At 35.3% G+C, this 15,548-nt stretch overlaps 1 long non-coding RNA gene across 1 annotated transcript; it reads right to left on the bottom strand.

The window, feature by feature from the left end:
• Positions 1-2,062: 2,062 nt before the first annotated feature.
• LOC112180877 lies at positions 2,063-5,159 on the bottom strand. Its single transcript, XR_002928541.2, has 3 exons — positions 4,872-5,159; positions 2,691-2,960; positions 2,063-2,174 (listed from the first exon to the last, which is right to left on the bottom strand). It is a non-coding gene; the product is annotated as an uncharacterized LOC112180877 (long non-coding RNA).
• Positions 5,160-15,548: the final 10,389 nt, after the last annotated feature.

The raw sequence follows: 15,548 nt of genomic DNA, 5'->3' as shown, positions 1-15,548 counted from the left end.
GTGTACAAACGGTGACCGTGGGATTAGTGGGTTGGGGATTGCCGGACTAGGCCGCTTGCTCATCGGCGATTTCCCCGCTACCGTTAGTCATTGTGGATTATGATGGGATGACCTTTTGCTCCAGGATTTCCACAGACGGCACCAATGTTAATGTCTAAGATTCAGCAGTAGCTAAATCTTGTTAACGCTGGTCCAACTCTGGACCGCTACTGAAGAAGTTGTAGCGCTAGCGTCACCTGTCAAGTAAAATACAAAGGGCGTCAAAGAGAGACCGCGGTTGGCGGTCTTCTATACTCCGATGCCTAAGTCAGTCAATGTATTTATGTTGACAGAATAACGTTAGGTAAGTAATAAATGCGAAGTAAATGAGGAGAGAGGAGTGGACCTTTTATAGGTGTGGGAGAGATAGATTTCTTCCTTGCTTTCGATGTAGGACTGATATGCTTCAGTTCTCAGTTTCTGATACCTCAGCGAGGCGATGTTGGCGCAGCGCGTGGCGGCATGTCAGCGGGGGTCCTGGGCTGAGCTGGGGCTCGAGCGATAGCCCACATGGCGGTGTTTCCGTAGGTAACACCGTTGGTGATGTTGGTATTGCTGGCAGCGGTGTGAGCATGGCTCATTATAGCTGATTATGTTTAGGCAAATGTTCATGTAAGTATGCTTCATATGGTATTCTGTATGGACTACAGAGGACTTTAATCGGGGGAAATTGACTTGTTCAATATCTTGTGGAGGCTTATTGACGAGAGCATTACTTACAGGAGAGCTAGGACTGGATTTGATAATGAGTTAACTGTACCGGATTTTTGGGAAGTGCTCTTAAATTTCGGAACGAAATTTCTTTGAGGGTAGAATGTAATACCCCGGATGACATGACCCGCCCCAAATTTCACCCTGAAATCAGAGGTGGCCCAATGGGGCCCACCTTAGGAATAACTTTACCATTTGGTAGATGACGAGTTCAATGTTATATCAAATTGTGAAAACAATGACAGCATTTATTTAATTCTTCCTATAAAAATAAATAAAATGATGGACAGTCAAAAGAAAAGATGGTTTAAATAAGAGGATTTTCCTTTGGTTATACAGCACTTAAGTACATACCCGACAGCAAGAGTTATTAGCTCAAACATCCTGCGCATTTCAACCGATCGATTTTTGCACCCTCTTCTACCTAATTCAAAAATTCCAGCTAATCAAGTAAAATCCAAAAGCAACAAACTATGCTCACCAAAACAAGTTGTCTCAATCTCTTATCTCCAAATCAGCACTAGAACAATGAATCACAATTGATGAGTGGATTTCCACCTATTGAGCTAATTGTCCCCCCGAAAATTATAGCATTATAGGTTATATAACAGTATAGATGAAAATGAAGTCATTGAAAAGATGAGAGATTGGAGTAGCTGAGGACAAAAGTGAGCTAAATAGGAATTGCATATAATGTTACTGGTTACCACCCCTGTCGGGTATTATGGAAAGCATATGAACTACCAATCAGCCAGTAGTTTGGTATTTTTGTTGCAATGTAACAACTAGCATTGCATACCTAACCTTTCAAGAGCTGATGCATGATAATAGACACAGACAACGGAACACGTATGCTCTTATGCATACCTGGGCAGTCAAAAACCAAGTAGTCATCATCCAGGTAATCCTCCAATCCCTCTGCAAGCCAATCATCCAGATTATCTTCAAGGTGTCTAGTTATCGAGATTAAGGCCATTCACCTTAGAAATCAAAAAAAATTTAAAGAGAAGAGAACACCAGGACAAGTGACATATTTATCAATTGATTTTTTCACATCTGCAAGCCCTTTATAAATGGCAATTATTATAAAACCATTCTTAAAAAAAGCAAAGAAAAATGTCAAAAAAAAGGGTACTCCATGCAGTACATAAGTCCACCATTGGGACCCAGTCCAACTTCCTCCATAACATCATCCAACTTAACCTGCTCCCTGATATCTACAAGAGGGAAAAGAAAACAAAAATAATCTTAAGTGCCCTGATTCCTCAATGATACTAGATCAGAGTGAGAGCTAATAACCAAATCAACTATTTACCTAAAGCCATAGGGTAGTCAAAATGCTCTGCAGCAAGATCGAAGTTAACAATAATAGAGAAACAAGATGTAGTAAAGCTAACATTGGTTCCAAGCTGCTCTTTGCTCTCCTATAATCAAAACAAATGTTTAAAAACGGAGTACAAGAGTAGATATCTAACAAGCTAAGGCTATCATCTTGATAGAGAACTTCAATTTCAATCCAACTGCATTCAATGTTTCTCTCTAAGAACTAATATTGCATATAGTGTTAGCAAAGAAGGTCAACAACATAAGTGAATTCAAAAACCAACCTGCTATTTAATCAAGACACTAAAATACACCTCCTGGTCATGAAGTTGTGATTTCTAAGCCAAACATAACAAATAACCTTCTCTGATCCAACCCATTACATTACTTTAACTAATCTAAAGCTAGTACAGATTTGTACTGACATTCCCCAATTATGCACATAGTTAGCACAAGCTAAAATCACATATATTATATATACACAGTCAATAAGCAAGCAAAATTTGACTACTTTACACACTGAATGACTGAGCTGATAGTGTAGCTTACCCAACAGAACTTTGAAAAATTCAACAACAAAAAGAAACGAAATTTAGGAGGGAAGAGAAATATGATACCATACGAATACAAATCGATGTTCTACAACCCCAACACGCGTTTTCTCCTCAACCCAATTCCCAGAAGTCACCGAGTCCCGCCCAGGACCGACGGAAACAACACACCGCTCTTGGAATCGACGACGGAAGCCGAAGTATCATTAAGGGACAGCGAGCCCTAAAGCAGCAGTGAATGATTGGTGAAGAAGAAGTTGAGTGCGTTTTGGAGAAATGGGTGTCTTGGGTTCATGGGGTTAGTGTGCGAGACGACAGCGGCTGAATTGGAAGCATCTGAGATTAATCGAATTCAACGAGAATAAGAAGAACGACCGAAGAGAAAGCCAAATTGAAATACCCAAAAAGAATAAGCCATAACACCCCAATCGAGCAAAACCCCCAAATAGATATCCCAACAAAACCCCAAAATCCAAAATGAATCGAAGTCGAAACCTGATAGGAGCAAAAAGTGCGACAATATTATTGAGTATATGCCCCATTTTAGCGTTGTTTCTCTCTTAGTTTCGTGTTTTGCGTCATCGAGTCGTTTTCAGAGTCTTGTAGAGTGTTTGGCATGAAATAAGAGGAAAATGCAAAATTCATGAAAAATCCTAGTTGGATCAGGATTCCTCACCGTTGACGTTTTTGCTGTCTTTACAATTTAATTCCCTTTTATTTTCTCTAAAAAAATATGATATTCTATTGCTTGTTGTAGGAAACCTTGCCCGGTGGAACTCTTGGAAACAACCACGATGGAGTCATAAAATAAAGCATTTAAGATATTTGACCAAGCAATGAAGAAGGGAAATAAAGGAGAAAGACGTTTTCAGTTGGGGAATAAATAAAAGAAAGATGTTTCAGCTTGGAAATTAAAGGAATTGCTCCATTATGAGAGGAGTTAAGGCCATAAAGGAGCCGTTTCAGTTGGGAAATTAAAGGAATTATGATGCAATCCCATCCGTCCAATGATGAAGGGTATGATCGACAAAAGTCAACCAATGCTCCCCTATAAATAGGCAACGTCCAGAACAGAATTTGCATCGCTTCCTGGCCTATCTCTTTTTGGCCGATCGCTTCCTAGCCGATCATTTCCTTGCCTATCACTTCCTGGCCAAAAACTATTCCAAGACTCTGCCCAACTCACTCCTCAAACCTCCAACACCTACAAGACTGTGACCACCATCCATTCATCAATCTACGAAGTTCTTAGGCACTGAGTCAAGGACGCTCCATCACCATAGTAGAGACGAGTTCATCACCTTGTTGCCAAGCCGCTGAGGAAAGCTTCAAAGTGTAACTATGACTCTATTTACAATTTTTGTTTCGGTTTTGTGTGTTTAGATTTGCGAGTTGTGTAATTGGAGATATGAAATTTTCAGAATATTTTTATTAATATTTTTTAGATTTTCAGTTTATTATTGAGTTAATTTCGAGAATTCTTTTATGATGCATGTTACAATCTTGTGCCCTTTTATGTGTTTAGGTAATTTTCAGAGTTAGGTTCATAAATTTGCATGCTAGAATAACGGTGAGAGTTCTTGTGTGTTTGCTTAATTTGCCCAGAGTAATTGTTATTTGTTAAGACGCTGAGTTAAACAAGTAGTAATTAGTTCTAACGAGTGGTAAAAATCATGCTCTAATGATTAAACGATTCTGAAAATTACGTGTTAAATTCTATGTGTATTGGTTAATTTGCACGTGTGAGTTGATTCGAGGGTTAGATAATACTACTAGTTAAGAGAATTACGCTGAGCGTTTTCGAAAATTAGTAGTATTAGGCTTGGTAAGGACTTTTCCGATCCAAGCCTACATTAGAACGAATCAGATAAATGGATTGATCCGCTGAGGCTTTTCATTTGGGCTCTTATCTAGGCATTTAAGATGGGCACATTTTTGTAGTATGTTGAAATGGATTTTCTATTTTTACACTTAGTAATTTCCGAGTGGTATTGGTCTAGGTTAGGGAAGTTGATCATTGTATATAGGTTTATTTGTTTTGTTTTTATTTTAGGTAGATTAGGAACCAAATTTCAAAACCCCCATTTTATTCTTTTATTTGTTAATTGACCTTTTTGTGTAGGTGTACCCTACAATCCCCAGACTGAACGATCCCTGCTTATCCTATACTGACAACTACATTTTGCATGGTTAAATTGTGAGGCTATTTAAGCCGCATCAAAACCCTAAGAGGAAGAACGAGCTTACCATGCAATTAACAATATTGAATACTTCGGACTCCAGCTCTTGAAATCAAAGAACTCCAGTTCTGCGAAAGGAATCTGATCTGTCTCTTCTAGCTCGAGGAGTGAAAAGGAATCTTCTGTCTCTTCTGATAGAGAGGAATCAAGGGAATCTGGGTTGGGTTGTTGGTAATGGACGGGATGTTTCTCTGGGTTGTTGCTAGGTTTGTTGCTCTTGGTTGCTTAGGGTTGCTGCTGGGTCGAGAAAGAGCTAGGCGCGAGAGAATGTGTTTTTGATGTTTTTGAGTTTTTGACCAAGAAAAACACGGGGGGATCAATTTGATTAGTTTATGTTGTAACAAAAAATAATTTTTGGACACACTATGAGAAGTAATTTATCTGTTTCATTCAGACAACATAAATCTGTTGTCTTATTTTTTCAATTGAAAGTGAGAACTTCTTGGTTTGTTCATACAACAGTTATCTGTTGTCTGAATTTTTCAAAGCTGGAAAAAATGAATTATTATGGATTTTCATGCTATTCAGACAACACAATTAGTTTGTTTTGTCGTCTAAAAAACTTGAAACATGTCAGACAACAAGTTTTCTGTCGTCTGAAATGTGTCGTCTGAAGGCATTATTGGCATAGTGTGTGTTGTTGGAAGACATACGGTTGGACATATAGTCGGATGTGAGATATCGAAATGGTCAGATATGAGGGATATCGTGAGAAGAAGAGGCACTCTACCTGTTTAATTACCTGTACTGTGTGTGTGATATGTTTGAGTTTGGTAAGAAGTGTTGAGTTCAATACTTTGCACACTCAGGTTCCTCAAATGGAGACTATCAACACTAAGCTAGGTTCAAACCTGAAAGGTACCTATACCGATTGTACAGTAAAAGCACTCACTGATTTTGTCTTAAATGAATTTATTTTAATTTTAAATTAGTGGGAGATTGTTGGAAATTTTATGATTTAAAATTAGATTTAAAATTAAAATGTATTTTATTTATTTTATTATTTATTTTGGGAGTTATTTTCATTTTGTGATTATTACTCTATTTATGGTTTAACGGTTTTATGTTTCTAATATATGATTATTATTTGATCATTATGTGGTTAATAAAGCTGATAATGGTCATGGTAAGTGTGACCTATATCAATGTGCATGACTAGAGTTGGAAGGCACATGTGTTGTTGGAAGACATATGGTTGGACATATAGTTAGATATGAGATATAAATGTGCATAATGGTCAGATATAAGTGTGACCTGTATAAATGTGCATGATTAGAGTTGGAAGACCAATGGTTGGAAGGCACATGTGTTGTTGGAAGACATATGGTTAGACATATAGTCAGATATGAGATATCGAGATGGTCGGATGCATATGAAGGATATCGTGAGAAGAGGCACTCCACCTATTTAATTACCTGTACTGTGTGTGAGATATGTTTAAGTTTGGTAAAAGGTGTTGAGTTCAATACTTTGCACACTAAGCAACAAAAAAGCTAATTTGCGGTGAACAAGTTTGTCGCTGAAAATCAAAATTTCCTCGCAGGAAAATATTTTGGTCGTCAGTTCCTCGCAGTAGGGTGGTCAAGAAAAGTTTCTGCGAGGAAAATATTATTTCCTCGCTAAACCCTTTTCGAGATGAATATATTATTTTCTCGCCGTTATTCTTTAGCTACAATTTTTTTACTCGCCTAAACTCATACTTTTTCCTCGTTAAAAAAGTTTCAGTGTTGAAAAATAGTCGTTATATATATTTCCTAACAAAATAGAATTCATCGTTAAATGTTTGATTTCCTCGCTGATAATATTTCGTCGTTATAGATATCTTTCCACATGGAAGTATTTCCTCGCTGATAAGAGCATAAAATGAGACGTTTATAATGTTTAAACCCTATATTTTGCTAAGTTATTTCCTTTATCTTGATTAATTTAACTTAGTATTTTACAGGTGAAAATGGAGTCTCAAGGTCCAAAAATGACTAAGGAAGGCACAAGTGGCGCAAAAATGGAAAGAAATGAAGAAATAGAAGTTCTCCCAGTTTGACTAGGAAAAGGAATCCTAGTTGGAGTAGGAATTAGAAGCTGACTTGGATTCAAACTCTTAAGTCGCGGAATTAGAAGTTCTACTTGGACAAGGAAACCCAATTCTACTCAGATAAGGAATACTAGTGTGACAAGGAGTCCCTATTGGATAAGGATTACTCAAGAAGGTTCCGGAAGAGTGTAGAAGCATCTCGGAAAAGAAGTTTGTATTCAACTAGGAAACCTACTTGCATATGGAGTTCTACTCATACTAGGAGAGCCTTGGAACGTTCATGAAGCATCTAGAAGTCTCAAGAAGATCATATGCCGTGCACATGGAAGAGGAGTATACTTTGAATTCGGTTTTGAGAGAAACATGGAATTAGAATTCGAAGTGGAAAAGGATTGAGGAATTTCCGTGAGATTCTTGAAGATTCTTGAAGGTTCTTGAAAATGTTTCATTCTTCAACAAGGCATGGAAGACATGTGAGAGGCATGTGATATGAAGGAAAACCGAATTGGACTCAAGTTATGCATTAAAAGTCAAATCCATTACAGATTCGAAAATCTGCCTGTACAGATCAGTCAACTTCAACGGAGTGTCAAAAATCTCTCAGAGCTTAGAAAATTATGATCTTTATATGGTTGGAAAGCTACGGATGTCTAATTTCCATAAATTTTTACGGTTTGTCAATATCTATTTTATAGAGGAAGTTATGGTCGTTTTAGTGAACTGCAGTCAATACTACCGGAAATCTGTTTTGTATCAAAGAAGTCCTAGATCAACACAAACTAAGAGAAGTCAAGTAGAAATGAATTGGGAGTGCTTTGGACGCCCTTCTATATATACCTAGTGTATTAGACGTCCAGAGGTGTGAACAACTTTTCTCCACAAATTCGTTTCTCACTTGTTTTCTCTCTAGTTTTCAGGTTTTCACAATCTTCAAAGATCTAAGCCGTGCCACCTTCCTCCACCACCGTGTTCTTCACTTGTTGCGATACCTTGGAGCTGCTTTGGGTCTTTGGGACATAATTAAGGGTTGTTCATATGCTTTACCATACATTTATTTACGGTTTGGTGTATTTGTTAGATAAAATTTCTGCTTTGGATTTTCTATGTGTGAACCGAAACTTTTGAGTATGCTATTTATTTTTGGATGCTATTTTGATGTTCTTTTCAATGTTTGATTTGTTTATGTGTGTTTGATTCTTGTTAGTTGATGAATATATGGAATGATAATCTGGTTTTGTTTTATAGAAAACTTTTGCATGTTCTTGTTCTTTGGTGGTCAACTTAGGATGATTGCATGTAATTGGAGCTAGTAATTAGGTGAACGCTTGTTGATCCTAATTCAATATGGTAGTAAAGGCTTTGGACAAAGGTCGAAATCAGATTATGCATGTAATGAAAAGACTTGCTTTGAGTACTTAAATTTGCATGTTTATTGACTAAACTTTCACTTGCTCTTAATGATTCGAATGCATGAGATTATGAGTCGCTTCGATTGTGTGATACTTGCATTTGAAATATATTGTTTAGGCGCTTGTTCTAATCAATTGTGTAAAGGGAAGTCATATAAGGGACATTGGGCGCTTGTAACTTTGTTTCTTGGTTGATATCGTTCCATGGTAACTAAAAGATTAAAAGATTGCATGAATAGATTGCTCTTGAATGGTTCTTGATAAGTTGTTTTCCAAAAATTCTTCTTTTCCCACCTTTGTAAATAAAAACAATTTTTCTTTTATTTGTTTTTTGAAAATTTATAGTTTGATCTTCAAAACCCCCTATCTTTATGTTTTCTTGTTCTTGTATATGTATTGATTTTAGGTTTTTAGATAGCATGTCACGTAAATATCTTAGTATATAATCTGAAAATGATTAATTAAATTCGTGAATAGTATTTTCGTGAATAGTGTTTTAGGATTTGTAACTGTGATGTTAACTTGTTAGAGTTTGAGTTGAATATGGATTTGTGTAGTTAGAATTTAATTAGGATTTGTTGTTTGTATTTGTGTTATGTATGGATTTCTAATTTAACTCTAACTTGGATTCTTTGTAAATTTCGAATTGTCTAAATATACTTGTTATTTTCGTTTGTCTTGTAAATTCTTTTTCTCTTATTTTCGTTTCACATGTAAATACCCTCAATCCCCGGCTTGAATGATCCCTGTTTATTCTATACTAACAACTACATTTTTCAGGGTTTAAATTGGTGATTGCTTTTGCACGTATCACTCGCTATAAGCTATCTTCAACAAGGAAATTTATTTTCATCCCCAATATATATCTTTTTAGCGAGAAAATTATTTCTCACCAAAGGTGCTCAATGACGAGAAACTTTAAATTTGTCAATATAAGTACTGTGATCTATAGCGAGGAAATTGAGTTTTGTCATTGTAGGTTCTAATCTATAGTGAGGAAACTTAGTTTTGTTGCTGTAGATTCTAGCCTACAGCCACCACAAAATTTCAGGTTTTTGACTTTTTGGTCATGAATAAACTTCAGTCACAGGCATATATTAGTGACCATGTCGACAGACCACCACAACATTGATCATCGAAAATTAAATATAAATCTGCGAATAATTAAATAAATAACCTTTATATGCTTTTTAATTTTGGATCTCCATTACACTTGAACATTTGTGATGAATACCCATCAAAATTGTGAAATACAAAATAACAGTCTAGAACAATAAAAGAAACCATCTTTGCAGAACAACTATTTGAGAGATGCTGCAGTGCTGCACTTCTGAATTGACCACCCAACACCATTCTGCAAATGAAAAGCATAAAACAATATGATTTACTGTGAAGGAGAATGCAACAACAAAAAGTGGCAGGGCGCTTGCAACAGCTACAACAAAAACTAGATTCAGAGATTAGTCAAAGCTAATCCTTTCACCATTTTCTTATAAGCAAATTCATTATAAGGGCCAACAGATAGTTCATGCAAACAAAAGAGGCAAGGGGTTATGAAAAGCATAAACACTTGCAATAGCTACAGCACAAACTAGATTCGGAGATTGGTCAAAGCTTGCTAATAATAGCAATGCTAAATTAGAACAAAATGAAATGCAATGATTCATTGTTCCCTACCGATCATAGTATCCAATAGCTATGCACATCAAAAAAAAGACAACCATTCATAAGAAAAGGATATCAGAAGTAACAATGACTTCAAATGGCATGGAATCAAGGGAAGGCTCTTATAGTACCAACCAAGACTCTTCAGAATCATTTTAGAGAACCAGAACATACACTTTAGAAGAGACACTTACCAAGTCAGAAATTAGATTGAGCTAAGTCTAGAATGCAACCACAAGGCCTTTCGAGAGGTCTTCCAATTAGTCTGTATTCTTTAAGTCACAGGATTCTCCATGTTTATTCTGGGTTAGCTCCAGTACACAACGTCCTTAACTCCATATCCAATGCCATCTGGTCAGATAGAAGTACACTGAAGTAAAAAAAAACAAAAACAAAAACAAAAATAAATTACAGTAATGGCAAATACAAAAATACAGAAGAAGAAGATAGGATGTATACAAATTGATAGAGTAGAATAAGAGAATTGCATGCACTGCACATAACAAAAACTAAAATGAAATTAGACCTCCATATATATAATATGAACCAAGAACTGCCAGACTTCTTTTTCCCACCCATTGACTTGATTAGCTCATTCTGTTTATACTTGTAAAATGAATAAACCAAAGAGGTCAGCACCAATAAACCAAAACTAATAACTGAATAAAAGAGGGATAGGATCACAAAGCAAACCAATAATAACAATTGCATCTTATTACGTAAATTATATACAGGTACCTAGGATGAGATTGAATAATGATTACCAATTGCTCAAAATGAGAGAAGAATCCAAAATTGAAACAACAAAAGTCCATAGGGATGAAAACATGCCTAGAGATCCAAAATTTTTGGACTGCAACGAAAAATAATGAAAACCCATTTCGAACCCAGAATAAGAGAGCAATTGGTAGTGCAGCGACTTTAAAAGCTTGAATTGACCTGGGATTGACAACCCCTTGTCCTGGACTCACAATAAAATCAAAATACAGGTTGAGTTCAAATCGAATCGGGCATTCCATTAGAATGCGTTTAATTGAAATTACCCCAATTATATAAACTACTACATCTCACATTTAGATTTAGCAGATGATAAAAAGACGTTGATTAATCAAGCTATACAAGAATTAATGATATAGGGAGAAAGAAAGATGAATCTAATCTTACTCACAGAGATGAGAGCTTCATGATATTTAATCATACTTTTAAAAGAACAAATATTCATATGCTACTTGTGTAAATGAATAATGATTATGAAATCAAATACGTCAGTAGCGCATTCCACACTCAAAAAGAAAAAGGAAAAATGATTAAGACAAATACACCTAGCACATGTCATTCATTGGTAGTCTTACTTGTGGTATAAAATTATTAAAATCTTTATTATTTATGGATCTATTTCTTCATCTCAAATTTTTTGATTTATTATTAGCAGGGTCCTTTGGGTGGTTCGAGCAGTGCAGTCACAACAGGTCTTCGGTCCCGTAAATAGTCGAGTACTCATAAATAAGACAAAAAGTTTTATAAAAACAACATAAAGATTTTAGGGGACTTGGTTAAGCCATTGGGTATTGTCGCGGCTATCTTAGGTTTGAGTCCTTAATTTCTACGAATTTGCAAACTCAAATTTTTTTTTTTTTTGCTTTGTTGTTTGTGACTTCGCCTTTCACTTTTTTGTTGTCCTGCAATGTATATTAATGCAAAATTTTCTTTTGACAAAAAAATGAACATTTTTATACTTGACATCAAAATAATAATTCTAAGTAAATGGTAGCAATGATTTTGTCATCCTTTTTCTCTTTTTTATTGATATTTTACTACAATTCTATGATTTTTTTTTTAGTGCCCGCTAAAAAAAATGATGTGCACGTTTTTTTTTTTTTTTTTTTTAATATCGCCAATTTTTTTTCCCTTTAATTTTTTTTGCCCTGCAAAACCTACAATGACAAAATAATTAGATCCTCGCTAAATGTATCAGGGGGAAGGAAATCATTTATTGCTCAAGTAAGACTTTGAGTGAGGAATGCTCAAATTCATCGCTATTAAATTTGGGGGGTCTTATAGAACTTTTCATCAAACTAATAACGATGAAATCGTTATTTCCTCGCTAATTGGTTCTTTTGACAAGGAAATGGTTCCTCGTAGAACACATACTTTTAGCGAGGAAACTATAGTTTTATCGCCGTTGAATTTGGCGGGTGTTACACAATTTTCCGCCAAATTAATAACGAGAAAAGTATTTTTTTTTCCTCTCTAATTGCTTCTTTTGAGGAGGAAATGGTTCCTCGTAGAACATGTACTTTTAACGAGGAAACTATAATTTTGTCGCCGTTGAATTTAGCGGGTCTTACACAATATTCCTCCAAACTATTAACGAGGAAAGTGTTATTTCCTCATTAATGACTTCTTTTGACGAGGAAATTGTTCCTCGTAGAACACAGATTTTTAGCGAGGAAACGCTAGTTTTATCGCCATAGAATTTGGCGGGTCTTAGACAATTTTCTGCCAAAAAAATAACGATGAAATCGTTATTTCCTCGCTGAATGTCATTTTATCGATGAAAAAATTCGTCACCCAAGTCTCATATTTTCCTCGCTAATAACATGACGCTTCAGGGGACCAACTTATGATCACATTTAGTGATGAACTGAAATATTCGTCGTAGAAAGTGATATATAGTAAGGAAAATATATTCCTCGTCGAAGACTTAATAGCATTTAATGAGGAATTGAAATATTCCTCGTAAAAGGTGACATTTATTGAGGAAAATAAATTCCTCGAAAAAAACTTGGTCGCTAAAAAGACTTTCTGTTGTAGTGGTTCCTCAAATGGAGACTATCAACACTAAGCTAGGTTCAAACCTGAAAGGTACCTATACCGATTGTACAGTAAAAGCACTCACTGATTTTGTCTTAAATGACTTTATTTTAATTTTAAATTAGTGGGACATTGTTGGAAATTTTATGACTTAAAATTAAAATGTATTTTATTTATTTTATTATTTATTTTGGGAGTTACTTTCATTTTGTGATTATTACTCTATTTACGGTTTAACAGTTTTCTGTTTCTAATATATGATTATTATTTGATCGTTATATGGTTAATAAAGCTGATAATGGTCATGGTACGTAAGTGTGACCTATATAAATGTGCATGACTAGAGTTGGAAGGCATATGGTTGGAAGGCACATGTGTTGTTTGAAGACATATGGTTGGACATATAGTTAGATATGAGATATAAATGTGCATAATGGTCAGATATAAGTGTGACCTATATAAATGTGCATAACTAGAGTTGGAAGACATATGGTTGGACATATAGTCAGATATGAGATATCGAGATGGTCGGATGCATATGGGGGATATCTTGAGAAGAGCCACTCCACCTATTTAATCACCTGTACTGTGTGTGAGATATGTTTAAGTTTGGTAAAAGGTGTTGAGTTCAATACTTTGCACACTAAGCTAGGTTCCTCAAATGGAGACTATCAACACTAAGCTAGGTTCAAACTTGAAAGGTACCTATACCGATTGCACAGTAAAAGCACTCACTGATTTTGTCTTAAATGACTTTATTTTAATTTTAAATTAGTGGGAGATTGTTGGAAATTTTATGATTTAAAATTAAAATGTATTTTATTTATTTTATTATTTATTTTGGGGGTTATTTTCATTTTGTGATTATTACTCTTTTTATGGTTTAACGGTTTTCTGTTTCTAATATATGATTATTATTTGATCGTTATAAGGTTAATAAAGCTGATAATGGTCATGGTACGTAAGTGTGACCTATATAAATGTGCATGACTAGAGTTGGAAGGCATATGGTTGGAAGGCACATGTGGTTTTTGAAGGCATATGGTTGGACATATAGTTAGATATGAGATATAAATGTGCATAATGGTCAGATATAAGTGTGAACTATATAAATGTGCATGACTAGAGTTGGAAGATCAATTGTTGGAAGGCACACGTGTTGTTGGAAGACATATGGTTGGACATATAGTCAGATATGAGATATCGAGATGGTCGGATGCATATGGGGGACATCCTAAGAAGAGGTACTCCACCTATTTAATCACCTGTACTGTGTGTGAGATATGTTTAAGTTTGGTAAAAGGTGTTGAGTTCAATACTTTGCACACTAAGCTAGGTTCCTCAAATGGAGACTATCAACACTAAGCTAGGTTCAAACCTAAAAGGTACCTGTACCGATTGCACAGTAAAAGCACTCGCTAATTTTGTCTTAAATGAATTTATTTTAACTTAAATCAGTGGGAGATTGTTAGAAATTTTATGATTTAAAATTAAAATGTATTTTATTTATTTCATTATTTATTTTGGGAGTTATTTTCTTTTTGTGATTATTACTCTATTTATGGTTTAACAGTTTTCTGTTTCTAGTATGTGATTATTATTTGATCGTTATATGGTTAATAAAGCTGATAATGGTCATGGTACGTAAGTGTGACCTATATAAATGTGCATGACTAGAGTTGGAAGGCATATGGTTGGAAAGCACATGTGTTGTTTGAGGACATATGGTTGGACATATAGTTAGATATGAGATATAAATGTGCATATTGGTCAGATATAAGTGTGACCTATATAAATGTGCATGACTAGAGTTGGAAAATCAGAAGGCACACGTGTTGTTGGAAGACATATGCTTGGACATATAGTCAGATATGAGATATCGAGATGGTCGGATGCATATGGGGGATATCCTGATAAGAGGCACTCCACCTATTTAATTACTTGTAATGTGTGTGAGATATGTTTAAATTTGGTAAAAGGTGTTGAGTTCAATACTTTGCACACTAAGCTAGGTTCCTCAAATGGAGACTATCAACACTAAGCTAGGTTCAAACCTGAAAGGTACCTGTACCGATTGCACAGTAAAAGCACTCGCTAATTTTGTCTTAAATGAATTTATTTTAACTTAAATCAATGGGAGATTGTTAGAAATTTTATGATTTAAAATTAAAATGTATTTTATTTATTTCATTATTTATTTTGGGAGTTGAATTCATTTTGTGATTATTACTCTTTTTAGGGTTTAAAGGCTGTCAATGGGTCGTGTCGGGTCAAGGTATTTGTCGTGTCGCAAGATACAAACCCAAACCCAACCCATTTAATAATCGTGTCAAAAATTTAAACCCAAACCCAACCCATTTAATAATCGTTTCCAACCTGCTTAACCCATTTAACAAATATGTCGTGTCGTGTTAGACAAAATGACCCATTTAAGGGTTAACAATGCGACCCATTTAACAAAAAAAAAAAGCATAAATTGATTAAATTCACTAAAACTCCAAAAAATGAAGAATATAAATAATTAAATCCAATAATTATAAAGCAAAATATTTCAAATTGTCTAATCATATGATCAAATACTCCCAACGTCCAAAATTTCAATAAGAAGTATAGCATAATCGGGTTATACGGGTTCACTTCGTGTTAGCGGGTTGACCCGTGGCCGACCCATTTATTAAATGGGTCATGGCGGGTTGACCCACGGCCGACCCGCTTTTTAATCGTGCGGGTTCAACCCGCTTTATTTCGTACGGGTTTCGAGTCT

Source organism: Rosa chinensis, chromosome 7 (genome assembly GCF_002994745.2).
Source record: "Rosa chinensis cultivar Old Blush chromosome 7, RchiOBHm-V2, whole genome shotgun sequence".
NCBI classification, from domain to species: domain Eukaryota; kingdom Viridiplantae; phylum Streptophyta; class Magnoliopsida; order Rosales; family Rosaceae; genus Rosa; species Rosa chinensis.
This window is presented reverse-complemented; position numbering and strand designations above follow the sequence as displayed.